This window comes from Lutra lutra, chromosome 5 (genome assembly GCF_902655055.1).
Source record: "Lutra lutra chromosome 5, mLutLut1.2, whole genome shotgun sequence".
Lineage (NCBI taxonomy): Eukaryota > Metazoa > Chordata > Mammalia > Carnivora > Mustelidae > Lutra > Lutra lutra.
This window is the reverse complement of record NC_062282.1, coordinates 57,541,406-57,560,810: the sequence shown is the minus strand read 5'-3', so window position 1 is coordinate 57,560,810 and position 19,405 is coordinate 57,541,406. Positions and strand designations below refer to the sequence as shown.

General features: G+C 36.6%; 1 protein-coding gene across 1 annotated transcript in view; it reads right to left on the bottom strand.

Moving 5' to 3' along the window:
- TENM2 (teneurin transmembrane protein 2) overlaps positions 1-19,405 on the bottom strand; it is a 1,307,492-nt gene that overhangs the window by 1,276,450 nt on the left and 11,637 nt on the right. Inside the window, exon 3 of the mRNA XM_047731060.1 lies at positions 3,608-3,708. The gene's annotated coding sequence lies outside the window, so the exon portion shown is untranslated. The remainder of the gene's footprint in view (positions 1-3,607; positions 3,709-19,405) is intronic.

Sequence of the window (19,405 nt, the reverse complement as noted above, 5' to 3'; positions counted from 1 at the left end):
AAATCAAAGAACGAAATTGTATTCCTTGAAGATAACTCTTATCACATTCTTAGACACCACAGGGGTATTTTCTTTGTAACTGGTAAGATATTGAACATCACCCAAAAATAAGCTTGCTTGGTTATAGACATTGACTGGAGGCGAAGCCTGGATGCTTTTGTGTTCCACATGGCATTTTCCCATTTACAGTGTGCATGCGTGTGTGTGTGTGTGTGTGTGTGTGTGTGTACACACAATTGTGCATGTATGTGAGTGTGTATTCCTGGTAAACTCCTTTGGGCAAGTTGTGTTCTGATCAAAATAACATAATTATCAGACTTTAGTAATCTAATCAGCCTGATTTCCCCAGAAGATACAGCAAATTGCTCCCAGACCCAGAAAATAGAAGGGGAGGGCATCTTCTAACTAACTGAAGACTTTGCCTCCCTGGGTGTGTTTCTTCTTGCCTTTGAATGAACTTATCTCTGAGCTATAGATCAGAAAGTCAAATCCATTACATACTAAATGAGGAAGGCATTATTATACAGAGAGTGGGCTTCTAAATCTATAAGGGCTGAATTTAGTTTGACTGACCCACTAGCTTCCAGGCTGAGTGGCCATTCTTATTTTATTTTATTATTTTTTAATCAATCATACATTTTTCTAGAAAACAGTTATTGATTACCATTTATGTTTCTAGACTCCGTTGTCATTCCAGGTCTACAATATAGAACAAAGACAGATAAGTCTTTGAGCCTTACTTGCTTCATCTATAAATTGGGAATGTATAGGATTTGCAGTAAGAATTAAATAAAAATATGTATCTAAAGTATCTAATACAGTGCCTGGCACTCAAAAGGGGAATAACAAATCATAATGATCATAAAACCAAGGATGATGAAAATTCTTACTGGTCTGAAGATTTCATATAATCATGGATATTCCTTTGCATAGGGGAAAAAAGCAGTTGCTTGAATGTGTTCCCCCCCCCCCCCCCCCAGTAAATAGCTATAATTTCCAAAGTCTTTACTCCTTGAAGTCTAGATAATACAGTCTGTTTTAAAGAAAAAATGCTATCTTAGAGGGGTATCATTTTAAGCCACATTTACTACGAATGCTCTAATTCATGCTGATTTATCAGATTAGTTTACAAATTACCTGGCAAGACCTGAAAGAGTAGGAAGCTGAAAGGTACATTTTATTAAGAAAGATATAAAATATCTTAGGTGAAGGAACTATCATGAGAGCTACAATAGTAGAAGATTCTAAAAAAAAAAAAAAAACCAGGGGAACAGAAGTTCTAAGAAAGAAGAAAGGGAGAAGACAGATAGTGACTAAAACTCTGCAGTTGGTTCCCATTAGACTGAAAAGAGTTTCTATTAAATTTCTAGAATCTGCATAAGCAAGAAACCCCTGTCTGGCTCTCTTGCCTTACACTGTTCTCTCTTTGTTCATTACATTCTAGTCACACAGATCTTCTTCCTGTCCATCAAAGTCTAAGTAGGCCCCCAGTCTCAGTTTCATGGCTTTGGGATTTTTGCATTTGCCAGAATCATTCTGCTTGTAATGGTGCAGCCCAACATTTTCCCATGGTTGCCTCAAAGGTGTCAGCTCATTAGAGAATCTTTTATGAACACCTGACTTAAGGTAACCCTGGATACTCTCTAACATACCACTCTATTTATTATTTATATATACTTGTCATTGTATTTACTATCATCTAATCTTTTCTCTTTTTTTCTTAACTTATTCAGCTTTTTAATTATTTGACTCCACCCAAATTTCTATAACGTAAGCTCTATATACACAGGGTAGTTGACTATCTTTTTCACTGCTGTACCTCTAGCACTGAGGATTGTGCCTGCCATCTAGTAGGCTCTCAATAAAAAAATTCTTGAATGAATAAATGATTGAATACCAGCATTAAAAAAATCCCTCAAAGGGATGTTGAGAAATGGCAAAGAATAATTTTACCAAATTGACAATTTTGCCTACGGTCAAAGCTGAACATAACATTAATAATGTTCATTGATATTTTCTGGACTAATTTTGACATCTCTAACGAAAGAATTGCTCCTTCATGCATTCAGTTCTGGGAAATCAGTTATTATTCTAATCAATGTCTTTCTAATTTGAGCACTGGTTATTTTAAATCACCATAAAGGTGTGTTTTACCATGTGTCACAAACAGAATTTTTGTATTTCTGTATATTATAAGGGAGAGGTGATTTTTAAATTTATGTATGGAGGATTATAATTACATAGATATATGTTGTATATAAATACTATCAGGAAGAACAATAACAGCTTTTATTTAAATAGATACTTGGCAAAATATCATTACCTTTATTCTATCCCTCAAAAATATATAACCAATTACTTACCTTGTTTCATTTTCTTAGTGACAAATTTCATTAGTTTAAGACATTTTTTAAATTCCACAATTTCCTTATTTGCTATCACATTACTTCTAAGAATGTCAAACTTCTGCTAATCCACAAATAAGATATTCAACGCCAGTATGTCAAACATAAATTCTTATCCAGAGCTCAAAAACATCTTGCGCTACAAACAGAATGGCAATTTCGGATGCAAGAAACGTATCACTCCCTCAAGGCTTTTCAGAAATCTTGATTATTTAATCAGTGTTCTTGATTTGTAAGGCTAGGTAGTAGATGGTTCCCAAAATGTGTCACATTGGACATTATCCAGATGGAGTGCCAGTTTTCATTTGAGATTAAAGAGGTAAAACCCAACAAAAAAGGTTTTCCACCATCTCGGACTATAGCTCAACTTATATCAGATGACAAATAAAATCTGGCAGTCTGCTTTGCCCATGATTTTAAAACAGAAACTTCATTGAACTGCCAGTTACCAAATGAGCTGATTAACTCTGATGTTGATTAAAGTTTTATACCATGTTTTTATTACTGACAAGTTTCTTTCTTCTCTCTTTTTGGGGGTCTTGTTCTTTCCATGTAATTCTCACCTTGTGTCTAAGATTTCACTATGTCATTTACGTTTTGACATATACACTTACTGGTACTATTTCCAAGGATTTCTAGTGTATGCTTACAAAATCAATATATAATATGCACTGCATAGGAGGAATCTAAATCATGCATATTCCTTTCAAAGTTATACATAGGAGCACCATAGTGATGTTCAACTTAACTCTTCCCAGATCTCTCTCTCTCTTATTTAGTACTTTCTTTTTTTTTTTTTTTAAAGATTTTATTTATTTATTTGACAGAGAGAGATCACAAGTAGACGGAGAGGCAGGCAGAGAGAGAGAGAGAGGGAAGCAGGCACCCTGCTGAGCAGAGAGCCGGATGCGGGACTCGATCCCAGGACCCTGAGATCATGACCCGAGCCGAAGGCAGTGGCTTAATCCACTGAGCCACCCAGGCGCCCCTTATTTAGTACTTTCATTTAATGTATACAAAGTTCCAATTTTTTAAAAACTTGACTCTTTCTTTACACACATATCATTCCTGAGGTTGACTGTTCTACTGAAGAATAAACAACAGCTACAAGGAAAGTCAGACAGGGATTGGGCAATAGCATGTAGACAGACAAAATAATAATAATAAATAATGTTCATTAATATTGATACTAAGAAACTCACAAGAGATTAAAGGCCCAGGAGACTGAAGTCCAAGAGTTGAGGAAGCAGTCACTTCAGATGTTTAGGCTGGAGAGGAGTCAGGATCCCAGGCTGTGAGGTGCCTTAAACGAAAGGCACCAATAGTTAGGTCGAGAAGTTAGCCTGATCAAAAGATGGGATTAGATGGGGTTGGATGTATCCTTTAAGACAACATTTCCCCTTTCTTTAGCTTTAATCTTATGAAAGTTCTTTCAATTCCTTAATAGAGCTTGCTCACTCTCATTGTGGGTGAATGATAATAATTTGCTTTTTTCTAGAACATTCCTTCCTTTCCCTCCCCCCCTTTCCCCTCCATTTCCCTGGCTATAAGGTTGCCTCTCTCTCAGTTTTCATTTCTATATCACTTCCAGAAGAAAGAAGACTGTGCACATGCATATTATATATCACTAGGGCCCTGTATTTCTTCCTTCAGAGAACTGGGGCTGTAACAGGACTACTAGCTACCAGTCTGGGTCAGTCACCAGGTACTAAATACCTTGAAGATAAGTACCATATTGATTTTTATGCATTCCTATATCATTACTATCCAGCACAGCACCTTCCAACTCTTTGATAATTATTTGTTTTTTTTTTTTAAGATTTTTATTTTATTTATTCATTTATTTGACAGAGACAGATCACAAGTAGGCAGAGAGGCAGGCAGAGAGAGAGGAAGGGAAGCAGGCTCCCTGCCGAGCAGAGAGCCCGATGCGGGGCTCGATCCCAGGACCCCGGGATCATGACCTGAGCCGAAGGAGAGGCTTAACCCACTGAGCCACCCAGGCGCCCCTGATAATTATTTGTTAAAGGAACAAATATTGCTTATGGGTGTGGGTAGCTATGGACACCTGGATATAAACAGGAAATTGATTGCTCCTTGTTGAATAGTAAGCATTAATAGTGGTAAAAAAAACTGATATCTGCAGGGGCAGGGCTAAAGGAACTGAGATTCTTGACAACAATGCAGGATGAGGATATAACTGTGGTATTCCATTCAGCAGTCCCTGGCATGCTGATTTAGATATTAAGAAAGCAGCTAATAGTAATAATACTTTCCAATCTCCCTGCACTTCATACCCAAAAGATTTACTGAGTTTTATAAACACTGATTAGTCATCTTTGCCCTAGTGAGGTGGGTAAGAGTTATTATGCTCATATTATGAAGAAGAAAACCAAGGCAGAGAGAGATTAAGTGGTTAACCCAAGGTCAGGCAATGAGTCATGGAGAGCTGGCACTTAGACATAGAGTTTTAAACTTGCAGCTCTCTGCTTAGTCTATTAAGCATAGAACTAGAAGTTGGATGCCTTCCTGAAGCCCCTCAGAAGGAAAAGTAGCTCCCTTTTCCATGCTTTCCCATTGCCATTGGCACCACCAATGTCACTGTCTTAATGTATGCCAGGCATAATGCCTAGCACTTTCTATATATGAAGCCACTGAATCCTGCAACAACAATGAAAACCTTGAAATAACTTTCATTTTTACCACTTTAAAGATAAGAAAATTGTGTTTCAGAAATATAAATTAACTATTATATAAGAGACTTGGAATTCAGACCCCCTAATTATCAGAAGTGAAAGTCTATGCTACTTTCCAACACCCTATAACTTAAATGCTTGTGTACAGGTTATTAGTACATGATAGGGTCAGATGTATGGTATGGGTAAGTGATAAAACTCACAAAGGATAGCAGAGTACTAGAATATAACTGATTCCCAATAAATGTTTATGGAATAAATAACAGAGAGAAGCTAAAATTTCTCCCAAGATCACAGGTAACTGAAACTAGGATCCAGCATTTGAATGGTTCAGTCACAGAGGAGGAACTGATATCAAGTTCATTGCTCTGATTCCTGGATGCAGACACTAGTAGGGATGCCTGGGTATTCTCTCAGGAAGGGGAAGTGGAAGCATAATCAATTGTAACTTCACATCTCTTCCATTCCAGGAAGACATACGAATCTACCTTTACCTTTACCCACTTAAGCATTTATAAAAAAGTATATGCAAAGGTTAATATATCAAGAAATTCATTATAATTCTACTAGGAAAATCTAGATACTACCTAAATATCCAACAAATGAATATCAATTTAATTTGCCAATATCTTACAATACCTTACAAGTTATACCATTAAACACAGTGCTTACAAGTAATCTTTGAATAATACGTCAGAGTTACAGCACATGGTTATATAAAAAGAGCAGGTTCCAGAATAATAGAATTATGGTCCTGTTTTTTGAAATAATATATATGTATAAATACATAAGACTCTGGAAGGACACACCCAGATAGCTAACAGTGGTTATCTCTAAAAACAGGATTATGGGCATCTTTGGTTTATCTATGTTTTCTGAACCTTCTGAAATGATTATTATTCTTATAATGAGAAGAACAAAGTTATTTTTAATTTTGAAAAAAAATTAAAACAGATGCCTCAGGGAAGAATGGGTTTTGAACCACTGGAATCATAAACCAGGCACCAGCTGCCACCTGAAAATCTCGGCTTTAAAATAAGCCAGACTCCTGAACATACCCAAGCATGTGTTTCCCCTCCCATGCCACACATACTGTTCTTTGATATAAGAAATCAAATGATTCATTCTGTTCCCTTCCACCTTACCCTGACATAGCAAAGATGGAATGTGCACTATTTCCAAATCAAAATAGGCACAGTGCAGCAAGAGGCACTTCCAAATGATGAAATTAGATTAGAAGTTAAGGCAAAATATGTTTAACTGGCTTTTAAAGAAATTTGGTGGAACACATTACTATAAACAGTACATTTGGGCAGCCAAACAAACTTTGCCCAGAGAAAATCAATTTTGCTCCCCAAACAATGAGAAAAATTACTTTAGATTCGACATTAAATATTGTCTTAAGTATTTTTTACGAAGCATTTCTATAACTCTGTGTAGAAATAGGAGTCAAAGGATGCCTTGGTTACTATGGTAACAGTCTCTCTCGGAAGAGCCAAGGATGAAGTAGCGTACATTCGCCCTGCATATATTTGGCCAATCAATAAACAAAAGACTTAATCTGCATGCATCACATTAGAAAAGTGGTCAAGGTGTACACAATTAGTAAAAGGGTAGGGGGTATTCAGGTATTCGGGGTTCAATCATCCAGCCTAATTTTCAGCCAAGCTTTGTTAACACTTTCTTCATTTAGAAACCCATTATGAAGATAAATTATTGCTAAAATGCCTGTAGATACTTGAAAAATGGAAATCTTCATTACACAATTTTAACATAACAGTATAACATGCAAGGTGGTAAACTATGATTAGGAATATAGAAAAATATGTGCTCTAGTGGGAGAGGCACACACCCAGGAGCCCCCAGGAGTAATGGTAACAATAATACGGTTAATATTTCCTGAACATTTACTATGGGCCACACATGAGCTAAGTGTTTTCCATGAATTTTTTTACTGACTCATTTAAACAACCTTAACAGTTACTACTATGAGTTTTCATTACCATTTTTCAAATGATGTGAGAATTATTTTTATTCCTGTTTTACTGATGAGGGAACTCACACTACAAGATTCAAATCGAGATTCAATTAAGTATCCCAACAGCTTCCATCTTGGCAGTGCTGGAGCCCAGGGTTCAAACCAGAACTGTGAGCTATGGTGGCAGGCTCTATCCAGTACACTGTACTTCCAGCTTTGCCAGTGATCAACAACATGACTTTATGAAAGCAACTTTACTTTTCTGAGTCTCAGACTCAGGTTTTTGTGAGGTTACAATTACATAGGCTAGGTTAAGAGAAAGCATGTAATAGGCGCTCACTACATGTTCTTCCCTTCCTCTTGAAAATCTGTAGTTCCAGGGTGCCTGGGTGGCTCAGTCAGTTAAGCATCTGCCTTCAGCTCAGGTCAAGATCCCAAGGTCCTGGGATCGAGCTCCAGGTGGAGCCCCACATAGAGCCCCAGGTCAGACTTCTTGCTTAGTGGGAAGCCTGCTTCTCCCTCTGCCTCTGCCTGTTGCTCCCCCTGCTTATGCTCTTTCTTTTGCTCTGTCTCTGTCAAGAAAATAAAATCTTTAAAAAAAAAAGAAAAGAAAAGAAAACCTTCAGTTCCTCAGAACCAACATAGGTTATTGTGAATATTAACCAATCTTGACTTATGCAGCATAAAAGAGTTCAGAATTATTAGAATATTAAAATTTCATTTTACTTCCTGGGTATAGCTTCTTCCTCCTTGAACACATGAACAAATTATCAACAAAAGCATACACACACACACACACACGCACACACACACACACACCACACACACCCCCAGGGGTTTCATCTCACATATTCTTACCTCTATTATATGATATGGTCCCAAGAAATATGGCAGCAGGGATGGTGGCAGAGGGAAATACAGTAAACAGAATGGTCATCAGAAAGCTACCTCTGTGATTCTGAGAGCTTCTGTAACATCACCTTTCTGGGCCTCAATGTCCTCTGCTATAGCAGGAAAGAGCTGAAGGTTTATTTCTTCCAAATAAATTCCAGGAGTAACTACCCATAAGATTGTTGCTGCGAACTGAATGGCCCTTGCTCTTTTGAACTCTATTTCTCTTATACCTTTTTCTTGGAATTTCATACCTGGCTATAGGAAGTGGGTCATCTTCAGTCTTCATGCACAATGCCTACCTGCCAGGTAGTTCTCCCTGTCCCCTCACAGGCTCATCTTTGTAACAGAGATTCCACAGTTCAGCGTTCTATTGAAACCCTGATGCTCTTTGTATTCACTGAAATGTTTATTCTGAATTCTGCTATGATAGAAATTATTACTCTGGGATAAAGAACCTAAATTGGGAGTGGGACAGCAAATACTTGCTTAAGTGATCCAGAAGTCCCTCAATATTAAAAAAAAAAAAATGACCAAAGTATCAGTAAAAAAGCAAAAGAGGGAGGCACTTTAGAGGATCAATTGTTTTGGAATAGAATTACAGAATCGTTTCTTTTCCTGAGTTTAAATGAAAGGTTTGTGTCACCTGTAGACGGATTCCTTTTAAGTTGTTTCACGAGGCATTTTCATTAGTAGCATCTACACAGAAAAGAGTATTTAGCATCTGTTCTTCACTTGATACATTTCCTTAGGTAAAATCATAAATATGATCCCTGAATTTCATACCTGAGCATAACATGAAGCTAATATTTAAGCCATCTATAGGAAATGTTTTCTTGCAAACTCAACATGGGAGTACATGGAGCCTCTGTATCTTTGGTCACGTGGAGATAGGAGCTTTATGCCTTAAAAGGCACAACCAAGTGTCAATTGTCTGGCTCCGTAAGAGGCAGACACATTGTTGTCTCAAATACCAGCTGCAGTTTGAATTCACCTGGAATGGTGTTTCAGAGAAATCCCTTTCAGTGGCGGGAGAGGAGGCCTGTAGTCTAAGAAATAATTCCGTGTTGGAACTGAGAATCAAGATATTCCTCTCTCCATCCTTTTAAAGCAGAATTTGCAAACTGCTGGCCCACGGGTTATCCCCAGAAGGGATTATATAGGCTGCAGTGGGGGCTGAATAGTGTTTTACATTTGAATTAATCGTCAATGTTTAAAAATCATTAGATTTCACTGCTTCTCTTGAAAAAGCTGGCAACTCTGGACCTGCATTCCCACATGGCGACCATCTGCTGAATCTGAGTAGGGGCTGCTCATATTTACAGTGGCATGTGCTATCCAGTGCCCCACTGTCCCCGCCACTCCTGAGTGTTTACTCTTCAGTGAGGCTCAATGTCACCCTCCCCATAATATTTTACACCTGGACCAGTTCACCATTTCCTTTATCTAGAATGATAAATATTGAACAGCAGGTATAGCTCGGGCCCCAGCCAATAAGAATTATTGTAGGCACTAGAAGAAGTGTCTGGGACTCCCTGCGATGCTGCGAATTAACCCTTTTGTTGTGGGACTATGTACATAGTGGTGAGAAGTTGCCTAGGAAAAACCCAGGGCACCTGGGGCAGCTTGAGGGTCCCTGCGGACTGTAGCGGAGCCACATTCCACCTGCTGCAGACGTGACGGGACGTGGTGGGCTTGGTGCTGAATATCAGCCTCGCTTTAAGTATTTAAATGTGTGGCCCTAGCTTTAAGTGAAATTCACTTTTGTGAACAGATAGATAGAAATGGACTGCATAGGGCATCACTCCCAGGTGGAATACTGTGTCAGTGTCTGTGTTCTATTTTCCCTGGTATTACAACTTCAACCTGAATTTTTTAAAAGCAGTTTCCCAGGGAAAATGCTAAATGCCATATTCACAAGTTCAACTAGAATTGATCTTTCAAGCAGGGAAAAACATGCTTATTGATAGAGAATAGGAGGTAACACAAACTTTATATTCCTATCTTTCATTTGTGTGTCACAGAGTATTTCATTCATGAACTGTCCCATTTGGTTATGTTTTGAGTTAAAATGTTAAACATTTTTTTTTAAGTTATCACAGTACCTCTCAAGGACACCTAAGAGGCTTCATACATGGTGTATGGCAGAATTTCTCAACCTCAGCGGTGCTGGCATGTTAGACTAGATCATTTTTTCGGTGGTGGTGGAGAGGGACTTTCCTATGCATTGTAACATTATGGCAACATCCTTGGTGTCTACCTACTGGATGCCGGCAACTATCCCCAGGCATGACAACAAAAACTGCCAAATGTTTCCAACAAGGCAAATGATTCTTGGTTGAGAGTCACTGGTCTAAATTCCCACAACCAAAAAGGGTCATGTGGTTGATAACTGCTTACAACTCCAAGTGTAATATCATACATAATATATTGTTAGGAACATAATGATGACTTATTTCTATATACTACAAACAGAGGTTTGACAATTTGTCATGTTGCTTAACATGACCTTTTAATTGCCTTTTCTTTTGGGAAGATATGAAAAAGCATAGTTTTAGATAGTCATTTGGAGCCTTTTTAGAGGGGGGTGAGAAAAAGCACAGATAGTTTTATTTCATGTTTTCTAACTCATTAAAATTCTAACTTCTAGATTTTCTGGAACATTTGTGATGATTAAAGGATCTTCCCTCCACAATACTCCCTGTGACTGACCTCCATCCCCACCCCCGCCGTCCTGCCCCCAGCATGGAACCCAACTGGGGGCTTGAACTCACAACCCTGAGATCAGGATCTGAGCTGAAATCAAGAGTTGGACACTTATTCTACTGCATCAACCAGTTACCCCATTGTGCCTGATTTTAAGAAGCAATATGTCCTTAATTACTAATTTTTCCTATAAATACCAGACTATGAAGAAGAATCAGACTTAGGGAGGTTAAGTGACTTCTCCATAGCCAAAAACTGCTTAGAGATTTGATGCTTGCACTTGTGATTGATCTCTTCAGAATGAAGAATTCTGTGGGCCATTTTCCGAGATGGTATATTAAATAGTTCTTCTTATTCCCTGTTGCGGTATTTTCCACAACCATTATAATAAACTACGGCTCAAATTATTGACAGGGAATATTACCTAATACTGAAAGTGCTTTGAAACTAGCAAAATGATTAAATTAAGTTCAGGGTAGTTTTAATATTTAATAATACCAGCACTCACCTGGTTAGAGGTTTTAGAGCTACACTTGCCATCCTGATATCTTCCTTTCATCACCTACCATTAACAAGCCCTGTGAAAACTGCCTTAGAAATAGATTTGAAGGGGTACCTGGGTAGCTCAGTGGGTTAAAGCCTCTCCCTTCAGCTCAGGTCATGGTCTCAGGGTCCTGGGATTGAGCCCCGAGTCGGGCTCTCTGCTCAGCGGGGAGCCTGCTTCCTCCTCTCTCTCTGCCTCCTCTCTCTCTCTGCCTGCCTCTCAGCCTACTTATGATCTCTTTCTGCCAAATAAATAAATAAAATCTTAAAAAAAAAAGAAATAGATTTGAAATCTTTTCTTCTCTCACATTTAGCACTCCAAGTTTGCTTGGACCCTCATTTTATCTTCACCCTCAACTAGTTCAATGGCTTACAATTAAAGTTATGCTTTCTCAAATCACCCACCATTTGACATCATGATTACTGTTTGTAAAACTCAAATCTGATTTTATGTCTTTATTTAAAAGCTTCCCATTGCTTACAAAGGTGAAATTCTTTATCTCTCTCTCTCTCACACACCACACACACACATCTTTCTACCCTCAGATGCTTCTTCCTACTATGTGATAATTATTAAGCTCACAAGCTATTAAAAAAAGTCTATTGGGGCGCCTGGGTGGCTCAGTGGGTTAAGCCGCTGCCTTCGGCTCAGGTCATGATCCCAGGTCCTGGGTTCGAGCCCCGCATCGGGCTTTCTACTCAGCAGGGAGCCTGCTTCCTCCTCTCTCTCTGCCTGCCTCTCCCTACTTGTGATTTCTCTCTGTCAAATAAATAAATAAAATCTTTAAAAAAAAAAAAGTCTATTATGTGCTTTCCCATTTCTGTGTTCCCTTGGTTTGTATCATTCATACCTGGAAAAGTTCCACTTATTTTAAACTCACCTAGAATGCCACCTGCCTCATATTTTTTACTATCCCCTGAAAGACTTAACCTTCCTTGCTGTTCCAGACCTTCCAGAGAAGCATTTTTTACTGTGGTCTTGGAATCATTTGTACGTCTGTTTCATGCACGAAACAGTAAGCTCCTATAAGGTGGAAAACTGGTCAACTCTATGCTAACATATGTATCTTTCACTTGGTAAAGGGTGCACCATATAGAAAGATGGTTTTTTAGTTTTTCTTTTTTTTTTTAAATGATTTTATTTATTTCACAGGCAGAGATCACAAGTAAGCAGAGAGGCAGGCAGAGAGGGGAAGGAAGCAGGCCCCCTGCAGAGCAGAGAGCCCATGCGGGGCTAGATCCCAGGACCCTGAGACCATGACCCGAGCTGAAGACAGAGGCTTTAACTCACTGAGCCACCCAGGTGCCCCGGTTTTTTAGTTTTTCAAATATTTATTTTATTCACTTTAAAATGGGTCTATCACATGGAAAGCACTCAGTAGATATTCCCAAATAACTGCCTTATTTAGAAACTTATAATGTATTTAAACAATTTCAACAGATACTTACTGGATGCTTTGTGTTCTAGTTCCTGTTCTAAGTAATTTAAATCAATAATATGCATTCAATCACATTCACATAGAAAATAAAGTGATCTATATAGTTTCTTAGTGTTCAAAAAGAGGAGAGTTTGTTTAGAGACAGAATCAGAGAGGTTACTTTGTGGTTAGATTTTTAATCCATACAGATCCAATTAAGATTATATAAAATACATAATCTTGTCAGCACAGTACCTAGCATTTAGTAAAAGTTAAATATATGTTGGTTGATGTTATTACTATTATCATTACTGTTATTTTTACTCCCTATTAGAGGAAATACCTCAAAATGGGAAAAAAATCCAAATAATGTGAGGTGACAAAGAAATTGTAAAAATAAAAATCTATAATCTCTTAACAAAATATTTTTATATTTCAATTTATTTTTTAATTCAGTATGTATTTATTGAATCCAGTTAAAGCAGAAAATGGGATCAGCTAAAGTAGAAATGCTACGAAAAGATGGATATGTCACTAACCCCAAATTCAGTGATTTTCATTTAAAATATTAATGAAGTTAAAAAAATAAAGGACTTATTTTAAATGGTATATTTCTTTATAGCCTAGTTAGTATCCTTCTATTGATTAGAATATCTGATCCACTAGACTGTCTGTATCATGAACCATGTAGTGGAGTGTCTTGTAAATGAAGAGTACAAACTATCATTTACAGTGGGGAAGTTTTTGTTTCCACACTTGCTTCGGTCTTCTCATTTTATGTCACACTGTGGCACATGCATTTGTTTAACACTGTTTGTTCCCCTTATAAGAAATCATATCCATTCAGAGAAATTCTATTGCCTATGGACAATCCAAGTTTTGTTATTTATTTTTGGAATAATTATCTTGGGTTTTCAAATCAATGGTAACTTACACATTGGGTACTTTTTCTCTAAAAAATATAGTCTAAATTGACAAATATTTGAGAGATATACTTGTATTTGTTCTTGTATTTTTAATATTTGAGTTATACTCTCCAATATGACAACTGCTGACCATATGTAGTTTTTGAACTAGTCTGAACTTAAGTGTGCTGTAAAATCTCAAAAAATTAGTACAGACAATAATATAAAATAGGTCATGTATTTATAATAGGTCATTAACCTTATGTGTGTATGTATTTGTGCATATGAATATATATGTTGAAATAGTATTTTATGCACTAGGTTACATAATATATGAAAATTCCATTATTCCCCTTTTTAACATGTGGATATTAGAGAATTCTTAATTGCATATACAGATCACCTCACATTGTTCTAGTACTCTGCTGGTTTAGACACTTTGTTCCTAGAATGAATCATATCTTTGTTTTCCTTTATCCTGTGTTAACTACCCCTGAAAGAGAATTATAGGACCAATTGCTCCAGTAATCAAGTTTACAGATAAGGAAATGGAAGTTCAGAAACACTCATGTGATATACATTCATAAGGCTAACTAGAGACATAAGAGAAGTGGAACATGTATCTCTAGACTTCCAGGGCTAAGCTAAGTTACTGGCAAAGTAGCAGATAACAGTTCCATGCTGTGTTGCATTCATCTATAAGATTTTGACATGAATCTTCCTTGTGTGCAATGGGGAAAAAGGTAAAGCAATTGTGTTAAATAATAATAATGATAAAGTTAGCTTTGTAAAGAAGCAAAAAAACTAATAAATTCCAAAATGGGATCTTTATATAGTAAGAGATAGTAACTGATAAAATGAACCTGTTAAAATATCTCTGACCACCTCTATACTTTGGTGACTTTGTTTACAAAGTAGTAAGAATGAGCCTGTGTCAATGAATGAAAAATAAAACCCACATTTCTTGGGAAGGAGGCATCCGTCTTTTTCTATTTGTAAATGCTGATGAGCAGAGTTTAAGGAGGGCTAATGTCACCCATTCATCTTAATTAAAGAGTTAATTGCTCGTGTATCCTGATTTAGTTAACCGAACCTGGTAGCGTGGGAAGCCCTTCCCTCTATGTATTTTATTGACCAGTGTAATGACATCATCAGTAAGTCTCAGGATTTATTCATGCTTCAGCCTATCCTCATAATGTTAATAGCCTTGTACATGATAAAACTTTCAAGAGGAATGGAATCCTTGCGCCTGGCACAGAATACAAAAAGGACAGTGGCTGCTAATGTCTCGCTTCAGCTGTCATTGAAGGATTCCTTCAAAGTCTAGGGTCATGAAAATAGTAAAAAGTAATTTTAAATGCTAGTTTTCAGAAAATGTTTACATGTGGAATCATGCAGCTTTTGCAATTGCACATTAAATATCTGAAAGTTAACAATATTCACTCAATATTACCAAACCACAGGCAAGAAAGCATGCGTTACAAGGAGAGAAGATTCTGCTGGCAAAGAATATTTTCAAAATGTACATGCTCACATACACTCAGAAAACAAAACAAAACAAAAAAACAGAGACCAAATAATTCCCCATGAACAGGATGAGGGGATTCCTAAAAACAAGGTTTTTCAACCTTTAAAATATAATTTTCCTCAAAATTCTCTACCATTTCCCCAGAAATAATGTGTTTAGATGAACTAAAAAGCTACAGCGGGTACATGCCTAATTTTAGACTCACACCCTTGGCTAATACATTTTAAAAAAAATGGAAAAAGAGGCAAAAATCAAAGAACAGCAGGGAAAAAGTACTATCTTGAGGGCATACAGAGGCAAAAACATGGAAATGATGTTCAGAGTTAATGGGCCTTTTTGTGTCTCTTCTCACATGCAGCTATAAGCAGTCCTAGTTAAAGTTAATTAAAGTTAGCGCCTTGCTTCTACAAACAAAACTGGTTCAAGAATCATTCCCTGTTTTTGAGCTGCTGATTACATATTAAACGCCATGTTATCGTCAAAGTAAGTACACTGTTGTTATATTAAGAAAAAATACACATATAAAAGCGTAAGTTTAGAGGTAGAAGTATTATATATGTTTATATATAAATTTATTTATAAAAAATATATATACACATATGTGTATACACAAACACACACACGTATATACATACACACAGTGTAATGTTCTTGTATCGGCTGAGGCATCATGGTAGTCTTAGAATGATCAGTTAACTGATCGGTTTCAGTATGCACATCTATAATATGGTGACCATTACGGTACTTCTCCCACAGAGTTAATGTGAGTGTGAATGAGTTAATGTATATCACACTTAGAACACTGCCTGGCATGTGGTAATAAGCACCATGCAGGTGTGAACCATAATAATGATTCTCGTGACTAAACCTGCCCTTTTACGATAATGATTCATAGAGTCTCTTTAATATAGAGTTTCACGTTTAGTCTTAGAAGTGCCATTTTTCCATTTTTTTCTTGAACTTTTTTACATATATGAGAAAAAATAAGTTTGATGTGATTACATATGTCCATAGTGTCAGCATCATGTTGTAGTTAAGATCCAAGACTTGTGACACGAAGCAAATACTGACTCATATCCACTTTCTACCTCTTTGTAGCTTCATGACTTGGGAGAATGGCCTAACAACTCTAAGTTTTGGGTTTCTTTTCTAACAAATGAGGATAAAAATAAGATGTTTCTATGGTAGTTGTGAAGATATGCAATCAGGGGCTTAAAAGGTTAAAATACTATCTGGCACATAATAAAATAATGATAGAATTTCTACTTTTCTCCTTTTAATTATGAGGACGATGAGGTATAAGAAGGAGAAAAAAGCAAGAAAAGCCCATTATTGAATATTAATAGTTGTTATTAGGGGGTGAGATAACGAGTCTTTTTTTCTTTCTTGATTTTCTACATTGCTCTTTTTCATAGTGAGCATGGTAGAAATAAAGGATGAAAGTGTGCTAGAAACCTAGGGTCACAGTTCAGAGGAAGGAAACCTATTTCCAGCAGTGGGTGATCAAGTGGAAGTTATTAGACAGGTAGGAATTCTCTAGGCGGACATGGAGGGAGATTATTACATAGAGGAGGCTGGGCCAAGTTTTTAAAGGAGAAGCACAGTCTGTAATAGAGAAAAATGAGCAAGCCTGACGTGATGCTCTTAAGGCTCTGTGGAAGAATAAAAGCAGAAGTTGAAGAACTAGGTAAGAGACAGAAAAACTTGAAATTTATTCTGTAATAAGTAAATAGTCACCTAAGTAGGTAAGAAATGGGACTGCAGAGTCCCAAATTAAGCATTCCTTATATTTTAAAGTAGCATGTAAGGCAAAAAATCAGACAAGGAAAATTAAAGGTAAAAATGAAAATCATTTAAAACTTTGCCCCTATAGCATGGGGGGGGCGATGCATCCCATGTGACAGTCATGTATACAACCATAAAGAACAAATTCCTTATCAGACAAAATTTTTAGAACTATAGTTAGATTGAGGAAGGAACAAAAGAAAGTTGATGTGTTGGTATCTGCAGGCTTTCAAAATATTTCACCTTTAGGAGTAATGTTTAATGAATCCCTAGCAGTAAACGGAAGGGGGGAGATGTTATGTTTCTGTACACGTGCTGGCCTTATGCCATTCTATGTTAATATTAAGCAGCATTTTAATAATATTTATAATTCACAATAATATAACATAACATTAATGGCATTTTTATACATGCTAATAGATTTGTTTGTGATTTTTATCATTAGACCAGATACTTTATACTTTATCTGCGGTTTTTTTGTTTTTGTTTTTGTTTTTAGTACAAAAGCAAGTAGAATATCAAATGGCTGTGACTGTAAGTTACGAGTCTAAAGTAGAAATCAAGGGCATTAAAACACAAGGTCAGAGAGACTTAATGATAGAATTAAGGATGACTTAAAGGACTCACTGAAATTATGTGACCACTGGCATACATTAGCAAATGTAGAATTGCTCTGGTAGGTGGATGGCCAGAAAGCACATAGATGTTTTGACTTGTGGAAGTTGAGGTGAGAAGATACATCAAATTCTAGTCAGCCAGTAGAATAGCAGCTCTAAAGAAACAGGTCAGGTCAGGTGAGAAAGGTTTTGGATATAGGTGGAGTTGACGTGGAAGGCAAACAATTTCAGAATTTTGTGTAGAGAATTACACAAAGCCTTGACTTATGAGAATGGGACACTTACTTGTGTATACTTTTAACTAGCTAATTTTAACTGAAGTTCCTGAGGATGCCATCTGCAGAGGGCTCCTATAAGAACTAGGGAAGTGTGTGTTATTTCATCATTGAAAACTCCATGAGGTTACATAACCTCCTGCTTCATTAGATTTCTTATATCAGTTCTTAAGGCGCCTTCATCCTAAAGGATTTACTCAGTCTTCCCTCAATTATAATTTTCCTACTTTGTGATTATATAATCCAGAAATATTTAACCATTTTTCAGGTGTTTTTTTTCCTTCCTATGCAAAATCTACTTGATACTTATAGCTATCAAATTTTCTTCTGTAGGTTGCCATGTATATAATGAATACTTAATAGGAAGAAAGCAAATATTCTCAAACTGAAGAGAGGAAAGAAAGGTCATGGCTACTTTTGGAAGTAAACTCACACTTAAAAAAAAAGACCAGAAATGTTGACATTTTATATAAAATAATAATAATAATAATAATAATGTCTACAAGTTATCAAGCATCTACAATATTTTAGCCCCTGAATTAAAACATTTAAACATGGTATCACAGTGAATCTTCTAACTATCACTAAAGCAGATACAATTACCCCAGTATTAAGAAAAAAGAGAAACTTGAGACTGAGAAAAATTGATCTTGCTGAAGGCTACACACTGGAGGGATGTGAAACCAGGGTTCAAAGTCAAATCTGTTTAACTCCAAAGCTCAGCTTTGTCCACTACGTCCCAGTGCTGTCCTAACTTTATCAACTCTGTTCAATACACTTAAATATAAACTGTAAAATGTTTCTTACATGCAGGTATTGTACTTTTTATTTTCAAAATATTAACCAAAACTTAAAATAACTCAATATGAAGTAATAACTCAGAAAAAATATTTGTTGTGGATTGCCAAGCCTACTTGAACACTTGAATTAACAGTAAGTTTTACAAAAGTGAATCTTACTTTGAGATATACTTTCTTTTAAGATTGAAGTACTTTTTTAAATAAATATAAGCCTGGACAAGCCTAGTGTAAGAATGGAAGCTCTTCCAATACTACCCACTTACTAATAAGCATGTGCAGAGAGTGGAACAGAGCAGAGGACTTATAATTCTTTGACCGTACCTAGTAGCAGAGATTTCTGATATCATCATGTGAAAAATTGAAGAATAAAACCTCCCAAGAAGCTGATATAGGAAAACAGAACAAACTAAAAGATAGGTGGAGAACAGGCCATGAAGAACTTTAACAACACAGAACCATGGAGACAAGAAGGAAAATAAAAATGACTGAGAGAAAATGTTCAAGAGACTTCGGAGCAAAAAAATATAGATATTAATCTCATGATAAACATAACATGTTGAGGGAGAAAAAGCAAGCAAAATCTCATTCCGCTGAACAGAAGTGATTCAGTTGGGAGAAATAAATTTTTAAAAGAGTCAAAAGGAAAGAGACCAGAGAAATAAAGTGAAAGACAATCCAATACAAAAATAAATGACAAAGCAGGCAGAGAAGTATTGTATTGACGAAAGAGATTGATTCTCCACATCAGAATGACAGAACCTGAGAAAGGAACAGAGGGCTCCTTATTTCCAAACAAGAGTGGGTGGGGAAGATGGAAGTAATTAATAATTGAAAAAAACCCTGAAAATTATCAGAACC